Here is a 22,486-nt window from a genome sequence, read left to right on the forward strand (position 1 = left end):
ACGTATAACAGAATTTAAACATTACCTGGATAGAAATCAAATGAAGGTAAACATAAAGAAATCCGTGATCCTAATAATGAAATCAGTTAGGGGAGCAAAACTGAAAAGAAAGAAGTTTAGATGGTCACATGACAACCAAAAACTGGAAACGGTTGACATCATGATCTACCTGGGACTAAGAATAAATAAAAATGTGAACGAGCATGGTCACTACAGCTTAATCAGAGAAAAACTGCTAAAGTTAACAAATCAAGGCAGAGCACTCCATAAAAGGTACGGAAAATACTCAATGATGCCAATACTGGCTTTCTATAAACAAAAAGTCATGGCGGTTGTGACCTATGGGGCGGAATCCCTGCTTATCTTAAATGGGAAATCTGGGATGTAGTTGAAGCTTTCTTCTGGCGGAAGATACTAAGACTTCCCAACTGTTTGGGGATTTCAACCATATGGCAGGAACTAAGATTGCAATCTTTAAGATCAACGGTGCTGTGGAAAACTATCTCCTTCTAAATGTATCCTGGAATCACCGCCACCCCCTTTTGAAATCCTGGTAAAAAGAGTGGAAAATAAAAAGGACAAAACCCTTCAATTGTGGGAAGAGAATTGCCAGTCGATCCTAAAATACTATAACATAAAAGAGGAGATTTTGAGATCAAATCCCAATAAAGCAAAGAAAATCTTGCAGGAAAATGACTGGGATGAAACAAGCACCCTAAAGCAAACCAACAAACTGTGCCACAATATCATTTGGGAACGTAAAGCACTAAATGATCCACCACCCTATTTGAGGAAATTTCCATCATCCTACTATAGGGATATGCTGATGCGTTGTAGATTAAACATCTTACAGACCAAAGAGGTTCAACTCCAAAGAAAACAGATCCCACTCACAGAGGCAAGCTGTCGTTATTGTGGTGATACGAACACTATTGAAACAACTAGGCACCTTGCACTATCCTGCCCGAAATTAGCGGTTCTAAGAAAACAGCGCTTGGGCGAATACACCTTATTAATTAACCCAAGCACGGAAGAGGAATATTGGGAAAGGTTGATAACAGTGGAGAAGCTCGGTAAAACTCTTGACCTACTCAAGTTCATAGAACAAATTCTGATAATCAAGACTGCAGATCCAGACCTAAGAACTGTGTGGGGTAAAGAAGATCAAATTGAAAGGATCAGTCAGGACTACCCTGTAGAGCCCGAGCCCTAGGCTCCCTCTGTTCAACATTTTTAAATACCAACATGGCATAAGGGGAGGATTTACTCACTTACTAAAGAAACACATTGATGAATTGATTGAACTTTGGCTGCTGATATCGCAGATCTGTATACCCCTATAGTTCTGTATGCTTTGCCGTCCTGGAGGAGTTCTGCTAGGAAATTCAAGATCTCAACTAGAGGGGCAGAAACGGGATGAATATTTCTCCTTTTACACCATGTCGACCACTTGTTCCAAGCTGCGTCGTAGCTCCTTCGAGTTGATGGAGCCCATGACTCTGCAATGAGACTTGCAGCTTGTGACGAAATGCCCGGGAGATTCCAGCGACTCCTGCTATCCTGCACGCCATCAATGGCAGTGTCCCCTTCACTCTCAGAGGGTGAGATGACCCAGCTAGGTCCGTGAGGAGGTGTTCTCCTTGGGGCAATATTCTCGGGCAATCCACCAATAGTTCCATGTGTGCTGGGAACCATACTTGGGATTTCCAGATCAGAGCTACCACTATCAGGTCCGCTGTCTCTCTGCGTACCTTTGCTAGTACTCGGTTCATCATTATGAATGGGGGAAAAGCGTAAAGCGTGTGCTCTCTCCAATCTTGTAGGAAAGCGTCCACTCCGGCTGCCGCTGGGTCCAATCTCCAACTGAAGAACCTCTCTTTCTGAGCGTTCAGCCTGGACGCAAACAGATCTGTGTATATTGGGCCCCAGATCTTCTCCAGTTTCTGAAAGATCGTCCGATCCAGCATCCAGTCGCTGGAGTCTGAGAGATGTCTGGAGTTCCAGTCCGCTACTACATTCAACGAACCTGGTAAGTATTCGGCTACCATCGAGATCCCTGATTCTACGCAGGAATGCCAGAAATCCTTGGCTATTTCCGCCAGAAATTTGGACCTTGTCCCTCCTAAATGGTTGATGTATTTGACTGCCGAAATGTTGTCCATTTTTAGCAGGATACAGGAGTTCACTTTCCCTTTCGTAAATGCCCTGATCGCAAAGGATCCGGCTAGTAACTCTAGACAGTTTATGTGTAATTGGAGTTCCGATGCGCTCCATCTCCCTCCTGTCTGGAGATCCCCGCACCGGGCTCCCCAGCCTGCTCTGCTGGCATCTGATTCTATTATCAGGTCTGGGCGGTCACCGAAGATGGCTCTTCCGTTCCAGGCCTTCATGTTCGCTAACCACCATTCCAACTCTGTCCTGGACTCTTGATCTAAGAGTACCAGTTGGTGGTAGTGTAGGCCTTGCTGAAGATGCCGTATCTTCAGCCTCTGAAGGGCTCGGTAGTGTAATGGCCCTGGGAAAATTGCTTGTATTGATGCCGCTAGTAATCCAACTACTCTCGCTATAGTGCGAAGTGATATGCTCATTTTGCTGAGACATGCTCTTATTTCTATCTTTATGTCTCTGATCTTTTTGTTTGGGAGTTCCAGTGTCGCCGACCTGGTGTTTATAATAAATCCCAGGAATTCTATCCTCCTCGCCGGAGCCATCTCCGACTTCTCCCAGTTCACTAGGAAAGCTAGCGAAGTTAAGAGGTGTACTACCCAGTTGGTCTTGTAGACTAGATTCTCTCTGCTGTCGGCCATCAGTAGGATGTCGTCTAGATATATAATCATGCAAATTCCTTTCCCTCTGATTGCTGCGGCTACTGGCTTCATCACTTTCGTGAATGCCCACGGCGCCGAGGAGAGCCCGAAAGGCATCGTTGCGAACTGCCATAATTGCCCGTCCCAGTCGAATGCTAGGAATGGACGGAAATCCCTCTGTACAGGAATCGTGAGGTAGGCGTCTTTCAAGTCTATCCTCGCCAGCCAGTCGTTCTGTCTGAGCGTATCCCTGAGCTGGTGGATTCCTTCCATTTTGAAGTGGTTGTAGGCCACCCAGCTGTTCATGTGCCTTAGATTTATCACTGGGCTCACTTTGTCTTTTCGGTGAACCAGGAACATGTTGCTCACAAATTCTGGCGGCGCAATGCATGGTTCGATCGCCCGTTTTTCTGCTAAGCTTCGCAATTCCGAGTCTAGCAGCTCTTTCTCTGTCTGCGTCGTGACTACGGGGCGTGGCGCTTGGTCCTGGACGGGGGTTTCTGTGAATTCTATACACATGCCTTTCACTGTTTGAAGGACCCAAGCGTCGCTGGGAAAGCGAGTGCCAGTTTTCCCAGAATATAGCTGTCCTCCCCCTACTGGTGGATATGTAAAGTTTCTCACCTGTGGGGAAGTTTTGTCCTCTTCCCTGTCCTCTGCTTCGTCTTCCTCTAGGGAAGCGGTCTCTTGGGGGAAAGAAGGTATCAGGCTGCCTGGATTCCCAGTATTGGTTTCTGTTGTACTGAGGTCTTCTGGATGTTTGGTATCGACCGGTCGAGCGACCTCTGTAGCGACCGGTCCCGCCAAAAACTCTCCCTGGGAAAATTTTCTTCATCGAAGCCTGCGCTTTCTCCAGGGAGGTGTAGGTCCCTACGAACCTCCCCATCACCTTACCAAAAGTCTCTCCGAACAATAGGCCCTGCGCTGCCTCGCCGGCTTCGTATGATGACAGATCTCCTAGTTTCCGGTCGATTTTCAAAAGGAGGCCTCTCCTGCGCTCCGATGAAATCGCGCAGTTCGCGTTTCCTAGTATGCATACGGCCCGTTGGGCCCAGTTCGCTAGCACTCCTGGGTCTACCTCCTCGCCTGTATCTCTGTCTCATTTGGCTAGGTCCATTATTTTAGCTAGCGGACCTGCCAGGTCGAGGAGTTTTTCCTGGCAGCTTCTCCAGGAGCGGTCTATGCCATTCCTCGGGTCTCTGTTTGATTTGGAGACGAACGACAACATTTTAGGGTCCAATTCCGGGGCTTCCGTGACTTTGCCCGGCAGGTCTGGTCGTGGACATTCAGCCCTCAGTCTTTGTCTGACCTCTTTTTCGAGAGCTTTCCTCAATCTTTGCGTCATGTATTTTGCCACTTTCGGCGATGGCACCCACTCCGAGGATCTCGGATTTCTGATTTCCTCCGGTTGGAACATGTCTGCCGTTTCGTCCTCCTCTAGGTGGTGGAGTTTTCGTTGCCTTTTCTTTGGCGGAGGTTGGCTCCCCTCATATCCCCTTCGTTGTCTGCATCCGCTTGAGTGGATGTGGGGGATATCGGCGGTTCCTCGTCCGGGAAGCCTTCTGGGGGTTCCTCCTCTGTACAACCCATATTGTCATCCCCTACCCTCTGGGTTGGGGGTCCGGAGGCTCGGCACCTGGGAATCTTTCATGAATGCTTCCCTTAGTCTGAGAAACGCGTCCGTAGCCTCTGGGGCTCCTGTACTTGCCCCTGTCGGTTGGCCCGGGGGGTCAGAAGAGTCCTTGCTCTTCTGGGCCCTGTTACACCCCTTAGGGTCATCAAACGTTGCCCTTGTGGACGCGCTTTCTCCGTGCTTGATGCGTTCTTCCTTCTGGCTCAGGAATAGTTCTATGGTATCTAGCCTTTCTTGTAAAGGCCCTACCCCCTGGGCTACTGCCTCTGTCAGTGAATCTCCCAGCACTTCTTTGAAGCTATGGGCTAGGTCTTCTTGGTAGACTGCCTCCTGCTCCTCTTCGCTCCACTCGAGGTTCGACATTGTGCTGGCCGGTGCCTGAATCAATACCTGTCTAGGTGTAGTGGCGCGTCCACAGATTCACTTTGCTCGAGGCTGCACCTTCCTTATACAGTATGTATGTTTGCAGGATATATCTATCTTATTTGCCTGGTAATACGCTATAATCGAGCAGCTCCGCTGTCTAAAGCCAAGCACTCGCGTAGGAGGTGTTCGCTATTGGCGCTTTCGCTGCGCGTGGCCGTTTCTGTTCGGCTCGCGGGAAGTTTCCCGCCTGCGTAGAGCTCCGCCTTGCTCTGCTAGGGGGTGCGGTAGGCTCCTGAAGTGTCGTGTATTACGACACGGGGCCTCAGAATCCCCTTCAAAACTAAAACACTAACGCTTGTGCGCTATACTAAACGTTTATTCTATAATAGTCCGTGGTGTACAATTCCAATTACGTTAATGGCATAAAACACGTTTTGTCAAGCGAATATTACGGAACTAAGATAACAAGGTACTTATCTTGTGGAGAGCAGGAAAAGAAGAGGAAGGACAGAGGAACAGGAAGGATTAGGTCACATGGCCAGAGACTAGGGGACTACAGGATTGATGGGATTTGAAGTTTGTTTAAAAAAAAAATATATATAAATATTTTAAATTGAAAGTTTACTAAGTTATATTTGTTGAAACTGCTGGAGAGTAGAGAATAAAGAAGATGAAGCTTAATGCTCACCTCCGTCTTGACATAGAATCTGTCTTTGTGGTGGGCGGGTAAGTGATACATTTGAGTGATGGGCTCAGATCAATCCACTGACCTGACAGCTACGTGACTCTGCCCTGCACTCTTGCCGGAACAGACCTTAGGTGAACCACCAGTGAAGGCAAGTAGCAGAGCCTACCACCATCACACAGCATCTGCCTATCAGACTGAGAAGGGTATCTGTCTCCATGTTGTTCAGTGTTCAACCTGCACTGCAAGAATACATATGTAATGCCTGGGCTGCTGCTATAGAGCAGTGGCAAACGTTGCCTACCAGCTCTTTGTGAATATTTTCTGTGAAGTTAGGTAATTAAATTTGGTGTTAATTTACCATTCACAATTATGCATTTTAAACATTTGAGCATCTTTCCATGTTGTGCTGTTTGATGGGTTGTGCATTTTAGAATACTCCAGAGGTGCGCCTGTGATGTCGTTGTTATGCTAAGTATTATTTTTGAAACTTGAAAAATCCTACATCTTTTTGGTCACAGAATGTTGGCAAGTATGGCTTTGTCGGGTTAACACATACCTGCCAACCCTCCCGATTTAGGCGGGAGCGTCCCGATTTTTAATTGAAAAATATTGCTATTTTTCATGGTCTCCCACCTAAAATAACCGCTGCCCCAATGCATTCCTATGGGAAAATGCATGTCTCCCGATTTCCTTGGGGAAATCTCCCTCCCAGGAACGTTGCAATGTTGGCATGTATGTAATACATCCGGGTTTTATCTGTGTCTTGAGAAGGCATTCAGAGTTTGAAGAGACAGAAGCCAGTGCAAGTCAGTTGGGTTTTAAGGTGTGTCTCAGTCAGAGCAGAATGGGCTTCCTGCAGTGTTCCTTCCAGCTGTGATTTACAGCTCTGTTGTCAGACAAGAGCCGCCAGTAGGCATCAATTAAAAATGGATCCCGGGGCAAGTACACCATTAGTCGACCCTTGTATGTGCAAAGCTCCACCTCTTCATGCCAAGCGGTATCTCAGGGGACTGTTATTTTTGATAGTCCATATGCATTTTAAGGCAAGCCAAGGTAACAGGTCTCCCAAGCTAATTGGTTCATTTGTGAAAGAAAAGGTCCACTTTATAGTTAAAGAAATCTACAAAGCTACCTGCTTGGTTAAAAGCAAAACAACTTTTTATTCTCCAGAACTGCACATTTTATTTATAGATATGCAAGACAATACGCTGGGTGCTTGTTGTCAATAATCCAAAAAGCAAGCAGCGTTTATTGATATACATCTCTGCTTCACAATCACCATATAGAGAAAGGAGACAGTGGAGGGAAAGACGCTGACAAGTGGTCAGTGTTTGCTTTCAAGCCAATGCCAATTTGCATTAGCTAATTTGTGGTACAAACATCTAAGAAAAGCTAAACTACAAGTCCCAGAATACAAGCCACTGTTGAACGAACAGCCAGTGCTTGATGTGAGGTGTCAGCCACATTATGGGACCACTTCTCAAAGCTTTAGGCTTCCTTGGAATGTAGTCCCCTCTCTACAGATCTATAAAGCTAAACAACTTCAAGTGAGAGTTACACCATTATTATTCACAGTTTATTATTTGCTTTCAAGGAAATCGATTATTTGTGTAGCGCTTTCACCAAAGCGCTTTACATAGAACATATTTACATACATTATCACCCAACTGAAGTCGGTACTCATTTATCGACCTTGGAAGCATGAAAGGCAAATTGGTCTTGCTGGGATTCGAATCTGCGTTCTGCAGATCACTCAACCAACTGAGCTATCTTACCGGCATTCATTGCCTCTATGCCTACATCAAACTTCAAGCCTGTGACTTGTGGATCTGCATTTCATTGGGGAAAATGTACACTTCACTGTTGTGTAAGGGAGCAAGATGTCTATAATATTGTTCTATGTCTGATATGCCTAGCCAGTGCAACAACAAAGATAAAATGGGGATATTTAGTAACAGGGCAGTTTCTGCAAAAGGCTAAGAAGAATGGGAATAGATCATCCACAAGTCAGTGGCAACGGCTATGCCTCTAAAAATTGCAACAGATCATTCTGTTATTGGAGTGCGCTTTTTAAAATGGTCAGAGAGTCACTCTCACCTTTTAGGCATATGACTTTATTTTGCACTGTTTGCTTGGTGGGTTAATGTGTCTGCTGCGGTGATTTATGTGAAACCTGCAGCTGGATCTGTGCTGCAAGTTCTTACCTTGCTGAGCTATTCCAAGGATTCACTAGCATTCAAAGCTTAACATAAAGCTAAACATACAAATAAAGCTTCTTGGAGAGTATTTACAGCTGTTTTTAAAACTTATAACATTTTCAGAAATGAAATGATCAGCATCATTTCTTCATCTTGCAAGATGGGCCAAGTTGGTTAATTCACATGTTGTTAAAATATGAGCAGTTGGGCAGTCACTGAGTCCAATTATGCCAGCATCAGGTCAGCCTTTCATTGCTCCATTGTCAAAAAATGTATGTTGTATAATTTAGTGAAATGTCATTTTCAGCCTTACTTAATTATGTTTTATTTGGATAATGCAGATTGTTTAAAAGAAAACGAACATAGCACTTTAAAAAAATGACAAGCATGATTTTTTTTCTCTCTCTTTGCTATTGTACTAAAGATTTCAAATCTATTACAGGGGCGTTCCAAAGGAGCGTGGCTTCTAAAATTGTGGGTGCGACTTCAAGTCTGATTTTTGATCCATAGGAGGCAACCCTAAATGTTACAACTAACACAGATTTTCAATACTAACATTTAGTAAAGTCATGATTCTATGACAAGATAGGAGGCTCTCATTATGCTTTACTTTCTTTATATGCTGCCATACCAGCACTTTAAAACTTAACTTTAATACTGTACATTTATGTTCTTACAAAACCACAGTTATGGAAAATGAAAATGGACCAATTTAAATGTTTGTTTCACATCTGCCTGTGATCACTGTAATCACCCGGGAACTACTAGTCCCATGATACTCCTAGTCTCTGGTAGTCCGATCCTCCTAGCTCTGCACCTATCAGAGGGCAGCCTCCTGTATAAGAACCCTTGTGCCCAGGTCCTTTCCTCTTTCTTTTTGCTGCCATAAGATAAGTGACATATTTCTCTATCTTTGCCTATAGAAGGATTGTTAGTCACGTATATATTTCTATAATTTATGTGATATGTGTATATCAGTATGGCACTACATCGTAGCGCGCATGGAATTAGTTTCATTTTCCTCAAAAGAGTTTACCTGAACGCGTAGCGCGAGCGTTGCGCAGCGTATTACATTCAGTAAGCGCGCGTTATACTTCTTTCAAGTTCGAGTGTTGTGAAGAGCGAGCGAGGGCCGGAGCCGCAAGCAATTCCGCTCGCTTCAGGCTGCCGAGCCCCACGCTCTGTAATAATCGGCGCCGCCGAACTCGGCGGCCGTTAGGACCTGTGAGAGCAGGAACCCCCTCAGGTATTTCCCAGCTTCCCAAGGGATTCTAGCTTCCACTCACATTGCGCTTGCAGTCGCGCACGAGGGAAGTAGTCAACCAGAGCTCCAGATTTATTTATATATATCTCTCTCTTTTGATTACGTTATAAATCGCAAGAAGCGGTTTACAGGCACACACTACATTACTCCTCAGAAACGTGTGTAGAGCCTGAAGAGCCTTCATCTGCTGACTTCCACGCAGTTGGCCCTGCCAACACCTCGATTATGGCTCAGTTTGTCATCCCCACCAACACCCCTTCCACTTCTCCGGAGTGGAGTCAAGAAGAGTGGGAAGAGGATCCTTCCCAGCAAGAATCAGACTTGACACAGAGTTTTAAGAAGGTACTCAGAGACTCCTTGCAGCAGGCGGTCTTTCAAGGGGTGCAGCCCATTACGAAGAGATTGGAGACTCTGGAAATGATAATGGCTGAACAACAGAAACAGAACACAGCCAGAAAAAGACGGGCTAGTAGCCCTGATGAAGGAACGTCAGCAGGACACCCCCAAAAAGGGGTTGAGAAGAAGGGGTGTAAAGTAGCCCAGAAGAGCAAGCACTCTTTGACCCCCCCAGGCATCACTGAAAGGGTTAACTCTGTTCCCCAATTGACAGGTGACCCTGTCGCCAGGCTTAAAGAAGCCTTCCTGGCAAAGAACAAAGAACAGAGATGGCCAGGATAGACCCCGTACCCCAGGGGTGTACAATTTAGGGGACGATGACGAGGGCTATTCGCCCGATGATGAAGGGGGCGAGGAAGAAGAAGATATCAGTAAAGGTGGGGAAGACCCCCAAATCATGGAGGATACGGCAGACATGTTCGACCCCGAGGCCATCCAACACCTTAAGTCCTCAGAATGGGTACCTTCCCCTAGAGTGGCACTTTACATGGCTTAGCATATCAGAAAACCTCTAGAAAGAGAGGTAAGATCGAGAATGAGATCTGAGTGTCCTAGACCAGAAACCCCTGACTTAGACCCTAAGATGGTTACGTTTGTGACCAAAACAGCTAGAGACGTCAGGGAAGGCGTGGACCGAGCCTGGAAAGGATGTCAGGATAAGCTCCTGGACATTTCGGGTCCATTAGCAAAAATTATGGACCTCGCTGAGAAGTCAAAAGATACAGGTACGCCAATAGACGCAACCGTCCTGGACAACTGGGTGCAAAGAGCAGTATGCCTATTGGGCAACGCCAATTGTGCCTTATCTTCGGAAAGAAGAAGAGGAATCTTATTGAAGATTGACAACAAGTTGAGCGACCTGGCCACCTATGAAGCGGGTGAAGGCGCCAAAGGTCTGTTGTTCGGCGAGGCGTTCTCCAAAGAAATGGCGCAGTTCAGAGTAACTTATTGCAATTTAGAGAAGGCCCAGACTTCAATCAGAAAAATCTTTCCAGGGCAGATTTTTGCCGGGACCGGACGACATAGGGGTCGCTCGTCCGGTCGTTATAACTCCCAACGAAGGCCCTACAATCAGCGCGCCCAGTACTGGGACTGCAGACAACAAGACTCCTTCTTCCCGGCTAGATCGAGGTTCCCTAGAGGCCGCAGGGGAAGAGGATCTTACAGAAAACCAGGGGCAGCAGCCGGTGAGTACAGCATGTCGGAGTGTAGGAGGAAGAACCCTCCACTACCTGCGCGAATGGCAAGCATTATCAAGCGATGCATGGGTGCTACAGGCAGTAACAGGCCTACAGATAGAGTTTATAGGTACGCCAGTACAGAGAACAGAACCCCGCCCCATAGTTATTGCGCAAGAGGAAGCAGCGCTCCTGCACAGCGAGCTCAGAAAGCTAGAAAGCAAAAATGTGATAGAGCGCAAACTCCAGAGAGATCCCGGTTTCCTCAGCAACATGTTCCTAGTTCACAGAGGGGACAAAATACGACCAGTAATCAATCTGAAAGATTTGAACGAATGGGTGTTATACAACCATTTCAAGATGGAAGGGATTCATCCTCTCTGAGACCTTCTGCGCTCCGGAGACTGGCTAGCTCGTCTAGATCTCAAAGATGCGTACCTAACGATTCCAATAGCAACTTCTTTTCGGAAATATTTGCGCTTCCGATGGAAGGGAGAAGTATGGAGATTCACGTGTCTCCCGTTTGGTCTGTCCTCAGCTCCTTGGGCCTTCACCAAGCTCATGAAACCGGTGGCAGCAGCCATCAGAGAGAGAGGCATACGTATTATCACCTATCTAGACGACATTCTCATCTGCGGATCAGAGAAAGCTACTCTAGCAAAGAACGTTCAATGGGTATTCTCTCTCCTCACCTCGCTAGGATTCCTAGTGAACCTAGACAAATCCCAACTACGTCCGGTTCAGAGGATAGACTTTCTAGGCTTCACAATAGACTCAGTGAAAGCCTCCCTAGAGCTCCCGGGTCACAAAGTGAGAGCGATCAAGAAAGAACTCAGAGCAGTGCTAGCGAAAGGGACTATTTCCCTTCGCAAACTAGCCAGAGTAGTAGGTCTTCTAGCAGCCTCCATTCAGGCGATATTTCCGGGCCCTCTTCATTATCGAGCCCTGCAAAGGCTCAAAATAAAACATCTCCAAGGAGGTCGGCGATATCATCAATTAGTGACTTTGGACCGCAAAGCCCTCACAGAGCTCAACTGGTGGCTAGAAAATATGGAGGCCTGGAACGGCCGCGCCATTTTTGGCGACGCCCCAGAACAAGTGATAGAATCAGATGCAAGCAGTTCAGGCTGGGGAGCCAGATGCGAACATGTACAGACAGGAGGGAAGTGGTCAGAGGAAGAGTTACAACTCCACATAAATTGTCTCGAGTTATTAGCGGGCTCTTTCGCAGTGCGCGCTTTTACGAAAGACAAGGTGAAATGTTGCATACTGCTCAAGATGGACAACATCTCCTCAGTGCGTTACATAAACAAATTGGGAGGTACAAAATCCAAAATGCTGGCCGAGTTAGCGAAGAACTTCTGGCATTACTGTCTTCAAAACAGAATCTCCGTATCAGCGGAATACTTACCAGGCAAGCAGAACAAAGTAGCAGACTGGAATTCACGTTATCTTGTGGACTCCAACGATTGGAAACTACACCCCCAAGTCTTCCAGCGATTGCAGAATCTATGGGGGCCCCTACACATAGATCTGTTCGCGTCCAGACTGAACGCCCAGACATCAAGGTACTTCAGCTGGAGGATAGGCCCGGATGCAGCGGGCACAGATGCCTTCCTGCAACCATGGACAGGGGCAGTACATTATGCCTTCCCGCCATTCATTATGATCACGAGAGCTCCAGCGAAAGTTCGCAGAGACCAAGCACAAATTGTGATGGTGCTCCCCCTATGGAAGGCACAACCTTGGTTTCCAGTAGCGATGGAACTTTCTACAGATTTTCCGAGGATAGTGCCTCAGCTGCCGGACCTTCTTCTCGACCCATCCGGCCATCCCCACCCGCTAGTGATCACGGGCTCGCTACATTTGATAGCATGCAGGGTTTCAGGAAAAGATGGGACCTGCCAGGAATTTCACAACTCGCTGCAGATTGTATCAGAGACTCCAGGGCGCCTTCCACCCTTCGGAGCTATAGTGCGGCATGGAATGGGTGGTCCAGGTGGTGTTCGGAATACGAGTTGGATCCCATTTCAGCCCCTTTAGTAGAAGTCCTCAACTTCCTAGCTTTCAAATTTCAAAAGGCGGCGCCTTCAGAACGGTGGGAGTGTATAGGTCAGCCATTTCAGCAGGCCACGATGAGATTGACGGTACCGCGGTAGGTGAGCACCCAGCAGTTGTACGGCTACTCAGGGGGATGAAGCTCAAAAGACAACCTATGCCCAAGTACAAAGTGTTGTGGGATGTTAGAGACGTTTTTCGCCTCTGTCTTACATGGCCCGATAACGAGAACTTGTCACGGTCTCAGTTATCGGGAAAGCTAGCCATGCTGCTTTGCCTTACAGCCTATAGGCGAGTTTCTGATGTCAAACCTCTGAAAATCGATAGGAAAATATTCTATCCGGACGGCATATCTTTTACCATTACTAAAAGGACTAAGACAGATTTGAGAGTGATTGACTACCCGTATTTCACTAGTAATAAAAAGCTTTGCGTAGCGCAATGTATCAAAGATTATGAGAAAGCAACAGCGCATATTAGGCCACAGGGAGTGACCCAGCTACTCACTGAGCACAGGAAGCCCTATCATGCAGTAGCATCAGCGACCATTGCTAGATGGGTGAGAGAAGTAATGCATTGGGCAGGGATTGACTTGTCTCTTTTTGGCGCGCATTCAGCCAGGGGGGCGATGGCTTCAAAAGCTTTTACTACAGGGGTGTCGCTGCAAGACATTATGAAATCAGCAGATTGGTCCTCTGAGTCGACCTTCAAGACATTCTATTTTAAGCCTGTATCGGAAATACCTAACAGGGTGGTGAACAGCGTTGAACAAGCATAATGGGAGCCTCCTGTCTTGTCATAGAATAAAGATTGCCCACGCTATCAGCTCAGGAAGTCTTCATTCTATTAAAGACAAGGAGGCGAGCATTATATCCCACCCAGAATAGTAACATATCAGTTGCATTGGCATGTGGTTAACTTTGTATCACTGTTGCTCAGTCCCACCCTCATAATGACTCTCCATTCCTTTTAGGAGATGACCAGAAAACTGCAGGATGAAGAAACTTGCGAAATCGAGTAAAGTTTCTTTCAAGTTGGTCGCGTTTCACCTTAAAGCCTTCAGTTCCGAGGATTGTTAACAGTTCATCCCGAGAGGATCGCTCTGTTGGCGAAGAGACTATTGAGTTTGAGGGCCAGACACAAAGAAAGAGGAAAGTACCTGGGCACAAGGGTTCTTATACAGGAGGCTGCCCTCTGATAGGTGCATTGCTGGGAGGATCGGACTACCAGAGACTAGGAGTAACATGGGACTAGTAGTTCCCGGGTGATTACAGTGATCACAGGCAGATGTGAAACAAATATTTAAACTGGTCCATTTTCGTTTTCCATAACTGTGGTTTTGTAAGAACATAAATGTACAGTATTAAAGTTAAGTTTTAAAGTTTCTGGTGTGGCAGCAAATAAAGAAAGTAAAGCATAATGCTCACCTCCTTGTCATAGAATGAAGACTTCCTGAGCTGATAGCGTGGGCAATCTTTATTATATTAAGGACAGTATTAGTACAGAGCCTCCTGTCTTGACATGACAGTTAAACGTCTCGGTATGATGTATCCGTAATGGGTACAGTTAACAGAGCTAATTAAAATGATAATAAACGTTCAGAAAGACATTGCCACATGTTTGAGTTTCAGATATTAGTTGGTATTGTGATAACTAGCCATTTTCTACTGTTAAAGTATGAACACGGCAAAATAAGGAGCTGGAATAGGAGTAAGACTTATCAGGTTGGCATCATTGAGTAGCTATGATTTGACTTTTGATTTTTATTTTGAACATTTATACAATGCTCCGGACTGACTTAACCATATAAAGGGGCAGATGACAACAGACCACTATAACATAGGAGTGGCCAACGGACGTAGATGAACTGCCCAGTAAGCCGACTTAGTCCTATTTAAACAGGAAGGTTTTGAGCGCCTTCCGGAACTGAAACAGTGTCTGGCAGCCCCTAATCTCCAAAGGTAGCTAATTCCAGAGTCTAGGTCCGAAAACCCCAGCTATACTGCACACAGAGGTTCAATCAAAGGAGGAAATTAGAAACGAGGAGTAGCCAGGCACAAATGGAAAGGGCACCTGGTCAGAGGAAGTTGTCTTATATATATAGAAGTGTAATGAATGATCAAGAAATCTCGTGGAACCCTTACAAAGAGACATTAGTCAATTGACCAGGGATTGGCAGCCCATGGAGAGATTTGTACTTCCTCTGAAATGTGCACTGCAGTAATACTGAAACAGGATGAAATAAGGATGTTCTTCTAATGGAGACCACATTTTGTTTAAAAGTTAGTTACGGAAAGGGGGTTTTGTGCTTGGGATTTATGAAGCCTGTGATTAAGAGATAGGGCATTCCACCACATCTTAAAATGTGAGGGTCTTTTTGTTTCCAATTACTTGTTATGCCTTGCAATGCAATGGTGAGCATGTTGTCCAAAGGTTTGGTTGTGTGGGGCGAAATCACCATCCTCCCTCTTGTATTTGTAATTCAGAGCTCTTTGAGAGGGGAGTTAACACTAGGGTTTAGGATATAAACAATATACTTATACCACCCCCCGCTTACAACATCTGGTACATCTGTTTAGAAATTTGCACTACTATGATGAAGAAGAATGGTGGTGTCGTCTCATGAGTGGTGAAAAGACGTTGTGGATCATTGCGGTGGTGGGATTCTTTTGAAGTATTGGCCTACTTACCTGATGTTCATGGCTTACGGAGATACAGACACCGTCTGCCCGCCCGGGATAGTCAAAAAGTCTTGTACCAAAAGAATTTTTCAGGAGTACTTAATGACTTGTTTTACTTGGGAAACAAGTCTTGTAAAAATTGTTTTAAACAATTAAATCACATAATTAAAAAAAAAAAAAAAAAAAAAAAAAAAAAAAATATATATATATATATATATATTTAAAGACTTGGGACCAGTAGTTTTCAACTTTAGGGCAGTAACATACTATGTGTTAAAAAGAGCTGACATGGCATGTATCTTCGCATAGCCAATTTAGCTTGTCTTCTTTAATGTTGGCTTTGAATACCTTTTCAGGAGTCCCTAGGGCTCTATGTATACTGAACAAAACTGTTTGTGATTTACTCCCCACACTTGAGGCCCTGAAGGATCTTTCATAAATAGTCCTCCATCCTCTTTCACTGAAGTTAACATCTAGATTAGCATCCAATTTAAGTTTTTGTAAGGTTTTATGGTCTGGCATGAGTGTTTGGGTTGAATTTAATAGATTATAAAATCTTCACAGTCAAGAGTTGTTTACTCCTAGGAAAGTCTCGAAAGGATTCTTTATGCATAATCCAGTCTGAATTGCTCTTGCTTACCAGAAGTTTCCTAATTCTAAAGTAGTTATGTTGCTCATCATCTGGCAGACCAAATGCTTTTTGTAAAGTTTAGAAGTTCTTTTTTGTTATAGAGGTGTTTCATGCAGGTGACGACCTCTCCAATAATCCAGGAATTCCATCCTAATGTTTTTTGTTTTTAAGTGTGGGATTGTACCATATTGAAGAGTCCTTTCAGGTCTGCTTTGATGGACCAAATTGCTTATTTTGTTTCTGGAGCAAACTAATGGAGGGAACCAGTACAGAATTATTGAAATGCGTGTTAGATTTTGCCATGGGACATAAGAATGAGAGTGGGGATGGTTCACATAGCTGTTCTTCCAAAGGGAGCCATGGAGGTATATCAAATTAGGCGGTGAAGAAAACTAATAGGGGATCTGTTTCAGCCTAAAGGCTTCATAGTAAGCCTTGAAATTGGGAAATCTGACTCATCCTTCCAGTTTTGAACCCTGCAATTTCCTAAGGGAGATTCTGGGTGTTTTATTTGACCATAAGAATTTGGTTGAATTTTGTTCAGTTCTGCGAGGTCGGTTTAATTGCAGGAGGGTGTCAGAGGAAGGATTTTGGTTTTATTTTTATTAAGTTTATATCCTGACATATTTTCCAAAGTTATTATACTGGAGCATCATTTTCCTGATGGTCACGCTGGGGGCAAATTTGGAGAGAATGATTTCATCTGAGTAAGTTGCCAATTTGAATTCTGCCTACCCACATTTAATACCACTGATTTGCCACACTCTTATTCACTAGTAAGTAATCAATTGTGAAGCTGGCTTTGTGGAGTTTGGAGTAAAGGCGAACTCACAGTTATCAGAATTATAAAGCATACACATATCAATTATGTTATTTTCCTTCATTAATTTAGTGAAGGCTTTACGGTCTTTACTTCTTGTAAAGGTAACCTCCCATTTCCAGTCTAGATAGGGAACAATGAGCATATTGCAATTGCCTCCAACAATAAGGCTGGTATTTATCAGGACTTTAAGTTCAATCATGTTACTAATGGTAACAAAGAATTCAGTCACCTCCTCAGCAGCATTAACTTTGCAACTTCCACTGTGTAAATGAAGGGTGAGTAACCGGTCATGCCCCGCCAATGTCCACATGGAGTAAAACAACTATAGAACTGAGTTAAAAAGAGAAAGAATAAAATTAAATATTAACAGGAGAAACAAAAAAGAACCAAGCTATGGTAAGCAGTGATGAGTTCCTTAAGGGAATGAAGGGTTCATTGTCAAAGAAGATGGTCATGGGGTCCATAATGTTGTACATTAGGAAATGGGGCATAAAAAGCTACCAGGATTGTTGACAATGATGCAGGGTCCTCTGGAGGATATTTGGCAAACAGGGAGGTCTAAGTGACATCTGGGTGTCATATCCACAAGGCAACACATTGAAAATAATGTAACGAAGATTGTTTTCTTAATGGTGCTTGGTAACCTATTGAGACAGTGGAGAAACATCCAACATTGACATAAAGTAAAACAAATACATTTGGCACTTACCTAAGAAACTGATATAAGGCAATTGGCCAAACAGGAACTAGTTATAATGTAGGGTCTGCAAATTATAGTTCCAATTCCTGGCAATCGTCGTATGTGCAAATCGGGACTGTTGAATGCAAAATAGTACTAGTAACTGCAGGTTCCTACAAATAGTGCTTTTTATATTGTTTGTGAGTGCTGTGAGGGGTCAGCAATGAGAGGCGGACACAAAGTTGTAATGTATCTTGCCCTGAACAAAAGAGAATGTCCCTGTCTATGAAAAAAAAACGATAGGAAGTTGACCTTGTGTCCAAAATACATCTGACCCTCACACTAACATATAAAATCAAAATGTACAATAGAAATGCTTTTGTTTTCACTTCAATACAATTGTGCAAAACCACACACACACAAATATATGGGATACATTACTCACCGTAATCGTATTTCTGATGCTTGTATCTGCTTAGATTCACATGCTGTTACGCTCACTTGATTCCCACGGGGGCGTCGATCTGGACTGGCCCGCTGTTGCTTCCACCAGAGTAACACGTAGAGCCGAGATGACAGACTGGACAGACCCACTTAGCTTTGTTGGACTCGTACGAATATCTTTCTGCAATGGAGAAGGGGAATTAACCTCCCGTAATCTGAGCGTTAACCCGCCTTCCCACTCCCCTTGTCTGCCCACAGAACACTCCTGAAGTCCCCTCTTAATCTCACCTGATGATTTGGAAAGATGACCTCTCCATCCTGTGTCGAGTGCAGGGGCGCGTAGACGACCAGTTACTTCACTGGCATGAGGAATTGGCGAGTTCCAGTATTGACTCTAAAGTCCAATCGTTCGTAAGAGTTCAAAAGTCTGATCTTCACTCTGCCAGATTCCTTGCAGGTTGCAGATTTAAACCACTAGAAGAGTTCCAAGTGGCAATTGGTAAGATCCTGGTAAGCCTTTTGTGGTTCTCCCCTTTGGGGCCGGGGTACAGCGATGATGCAGAATTAACTGCGCCGACCCGAAATGAGGTGAGTACCCCCCTGTGGTAAATCAGGTAAGTCTTTGGGGTTAGGTTGTATTGTCCTTGCTTTCCCCTTAGGGACCGGGGTGCGGCGGTGATGCAGGATTGACTGCGCCGACCCGAGATGAGGTGAGTACCCCCCTGTGCTAATAAGGTAAGTTTTGGGGGTGGTTTGTATTGCCCTTGCTCACCTATTTGTTCTTGTCTCCCCCAGGTGTTGAAGAATGGCCTAGAGATGCTGGGTTCACGATGGAGTAAAGGAATGCAGCTCCGGATGGTGAGTTCAGCGCGGCGCTGCGAGGTGCGTGGCAACGCACCTGTGAAGGTGTAGTGATAAGCTGCTAGGCGCTTGCAGTAACCTGCATTTGCACTAACCCACTGAGCTATCTTGTGTGTATTAGAGCCTATTCGAAGCGTGGAGGAAAATGCTGACATCAACCAGGACTCTCAAACTGGGTGAGCCTGCATGCTTGCAAGGGGTTAATTGCAAAGGCCTTTTTTGAAGACATAAAACATCGTGCTTTAGCAAGAGGCTCCATGCAGTTCGTGGGAGCCAGGCATTGCTTTGCCCGTCTTCGCTCTGCAAGTCAGGTGCACTGATAAGACAAGAATGCAAAGAAACAGTGCCCGAAGCCTGGGAGCCAAGACTGGCTGTTTCCAGTCTTGTAACTTTCCAAGCAAAAAACATGTTTACTGCTAGGAGGGAAGAGCCTAGAAGCTTCTCGAAGAGCTGACACGTCATGATGATTGACGTGCAGCTCCTAATAAGAGAACTATACTTGGACCAGGGAGGGGGGACTCATCCTGGACTGTTGGAAAGACGTGCGTATCAAGGACAGTGCCTGGACGACCAGCTGTGCGCTATCAGGGCCGAGGCTCCTAACATCACATCCCTGCTCTGGTGTAGGACTGTGGGGGCTTGGCCAGTCCTCCCCTCCTCTGCTGAGGAGTGCCGGGCACCAGATAGCGGCGAGGGTCCTGGATGTGATCAGATCGTATCTTCATCTACATTTCATTAGGAGCGTAAGACCAAATAATTGCATATTCATCTGTGATTGATAATTGGCATTATATAGCTTGCACTCTCTATTTCCACATTATTATAAATTGCTGCTTAGTTTTCATTAGTCATTGTAGATAATAAATGCAAGCATCATATTCTGTGTGATTGGCTTTTTTCCAGACTGAGTTCATCGTGCTTCTTAAACCTTATTTGTGTGGGAAGGTAATTAGGAGTGATTTACTTTGCACAAAGGGCTGGATCCCAGGGAGGTGCGGGTACTGTTTATCACTACATTTGGCGCTGTGAGTCAGGGTTTTCGAGCACGATGCCCTTCTGGAAAAGAAATACAAAAGATGAATGCAATGGGGAAGATAGTGCACTCTGTCACATTCCAGGATGGCCGGCATCAAATGCTTGGTCGGGTGTGGCAGATATTTTGCATCGGTACTCGGCACCGATGGCATGGGACATGCTTGAAAATGATGTTTCCCCGGCGGTAATTAGTAAGTGCTTGGAGAGTTTACCGCTTGAGAAATGCAGAAAGGAGCTCAAGGCAGCAGGAAATATAGGCTGGTTATTCCTGCAGGCGCTCAGAAAGGTGCATGAGAATGAATTGCTTAAAGATGCTAAAATTAGTAAATTAACAGACGAGATATCCCTGCTCCAAGAGCAACAAATTATTATGAGAGAGACCCTTGAATCGTCCGTTAAACGGGCTGATCAGATGGAGGACAGGTGTGCCTCTTTAGCTGTGCGTGTAGCCACGCACAAGCGCAGACAGCAGCGGGGCAATCCATCAAAGATAAGGATTCGCGCGCTAATTAGGAAAGATAACTGGGACCCAAATTTATGGTCGGGTGAAGTCAGTGATAGTGAAACTGAGCAAGCACATGACTGGAATGAGTCTGTTGAGATTAGACTTGCTGAATTAAATTGGTCTGATGGAGAAGAGCTGGAATGTGTTCCAGAGAAATGTGTTTATCCAGCACGGCCATTAATCACTAACAAATCAAAGGGCCAAGCTGGCGGTGCAAATATTCAAAATACAAGGATTGTCCGTGATTATACACAGACAGAGCTTTTAGAGATTGCTAAGTTATTTAGACAGAAGCTAGGTGAAGCACTTTTGACTTGGTTCCTTCGCATCTGGGACACGGGTGCCGATAGTATCTTCTTAACCCCAGAGGAACTGTTAAAGATGGGTTCACTCACTACTAATGTGATGTTGGGACAGATAGTGCGCGGTGCGCTCGGACAGCAAGGTTCTCATTCCTTGTTTAATTGGCTTCAGACTGCCCTAATGAATCTGTATGGGAGTCCAATGGATATGGAAGAGAGTTGGGGCTGTTGGCAGTCACTAACTGAAGCAACAAACCAGCTTAGAGAGATGGGTTTGCAGTGTGCACTGTACAGTGCAAATTTTGCAGGGCCTGACATGGAGTTGTTTACAGCTGGCATGCGCGCACGTTTGTTAAGAAATGCACCGAGTCACATGAAGGGCGCATTGCTTTCATTGCTGGGTCCAGCGCAGGGCAAAGCCATTGGTGAAGTGGCACTTCTGTTAGGGCAACTAGAAGGGCTGGATGTACGCAAAGCAGCACGTCTAGTGGCTGCAAACAATGATTCAGAAAAAAAGCGTGGTAAAAATGTAAAGTATAAAGAGAAAGCTGATACTGTTGAGATCACACGCAAACAAATGTGGGTGGACCTGCTAAAGGCAGGAATTCCAAGAGATGAGATAGATGGTAAACCCACATCTGAGCTGCTTGAGAAATGGAAAAAAATTAAAAGACAGGGACGGGAAAAAACTAAGCCCTCTGCACCCTCTGAAGAGGAGGTGTTAAAGCCCAAAGTGCGAGCAAAGGGTTACCCTGATTTGGCAAAGAACAAGTGGGAGGTCCCAGACCCCATTTTTGATTGAAGGGCTGGCTCTGTCTTTGAGGTACGGTTAATAAAGAGAACTAGCCCCAGAGACAGACGCCCTTTTGTGCCACTTACCTTGTACTTGGATGAGAAAGTAAAACATGTTTTGGCTCTATTAGACACAGGAGCTGAGGTAACCATTCTGAATGGCAATCCCAGTAAATTGTCTGGTCCCAGAGTTTTGGTCAATGGTTATGGGGGAGCAGAAACTGTTGCAAAAGCCTTTAATGTAAAAATGTCAATTGGTGAGGGATTGCCTTTCACAGCAAATGTTTTGATTGCAGATATACCAGAGTACATCCTTGGCATGGATGTGTTGTTGGGCAAAAGTGTGACTACAGATTTAGGCGAATTTGTTTTTGGCAATCGAAAAATCCATGTGAGAGTTGTTAACCCTGTTGTGGTTGGGCATGCCAAATGGTCCCCCTTGCATTTACCTCCTCCTGCTGACCCAGTGTGTGTGAAACAGTACCGGTTGCCAGGAGGACATAAAGAGATTGGTGAAACTATTGAGTCATTGGTGAAAGCTGGCATAATGAGGCCGGCAGTCAGTCCATTCAACTCGCCGATCTGGCCTGTCCGCCGCCCGGATGGGGCATGGCGTCTGACAATTGATTACCGCATTTTGAACAAGAAGGTGCCGCCCTTAGCTACGGCGGTGCCAGACATCATTACTCTGATTGAAAACCTTACAAGAGAAGTGGGTGAATGGCATGTGGTCCTTGACCTGGCCAATGCATTTTTCTCCATTGATATTGACACTGAATCACAAGACCAATTTGCTATCACTTGGGGAGACAGACAATTTACCTTTACTAAATTGCCCCAGGGGTATGTGCATAGTCCCACTCTGTGTCACGGATTGATTGCCAGAGACTTAAAGATGGTGCAATTGGATAATGTATTTATTGCTCATTACATTGATGACATCATGCTGACTAGTGTTGAGAAAGAACATGTAGAAAATGCTGCTGAAAAGTTGATCACACACATGCAAAATCGGGGGTGGGCCATCAATCCCAAAAAGGTACAGGGGCCTGCTCAAGAGGTGAAATTTCTAGGTGCAATCTGGTCTGGGTCAGTTAAGAAAATTCCCGACCCGGTAATTGATATGGTTCAGCAGATGGCTCCAC

Source organism: Ambystoma mexicanum, chromosome 8 (assembly GCF_040938575.1).
Source record: "Ambystoma mexicanum isolate Mex_15411 chromosome 8, UKY_AmexF1_1, whole genome shotgun sequence".
Lineage (NCBI taxonomy): Eukaryota > Metazoa > Chordata > Amphibia > Caudata > Ambystomatidae > Ambystoma > Ambystoma mexicanum.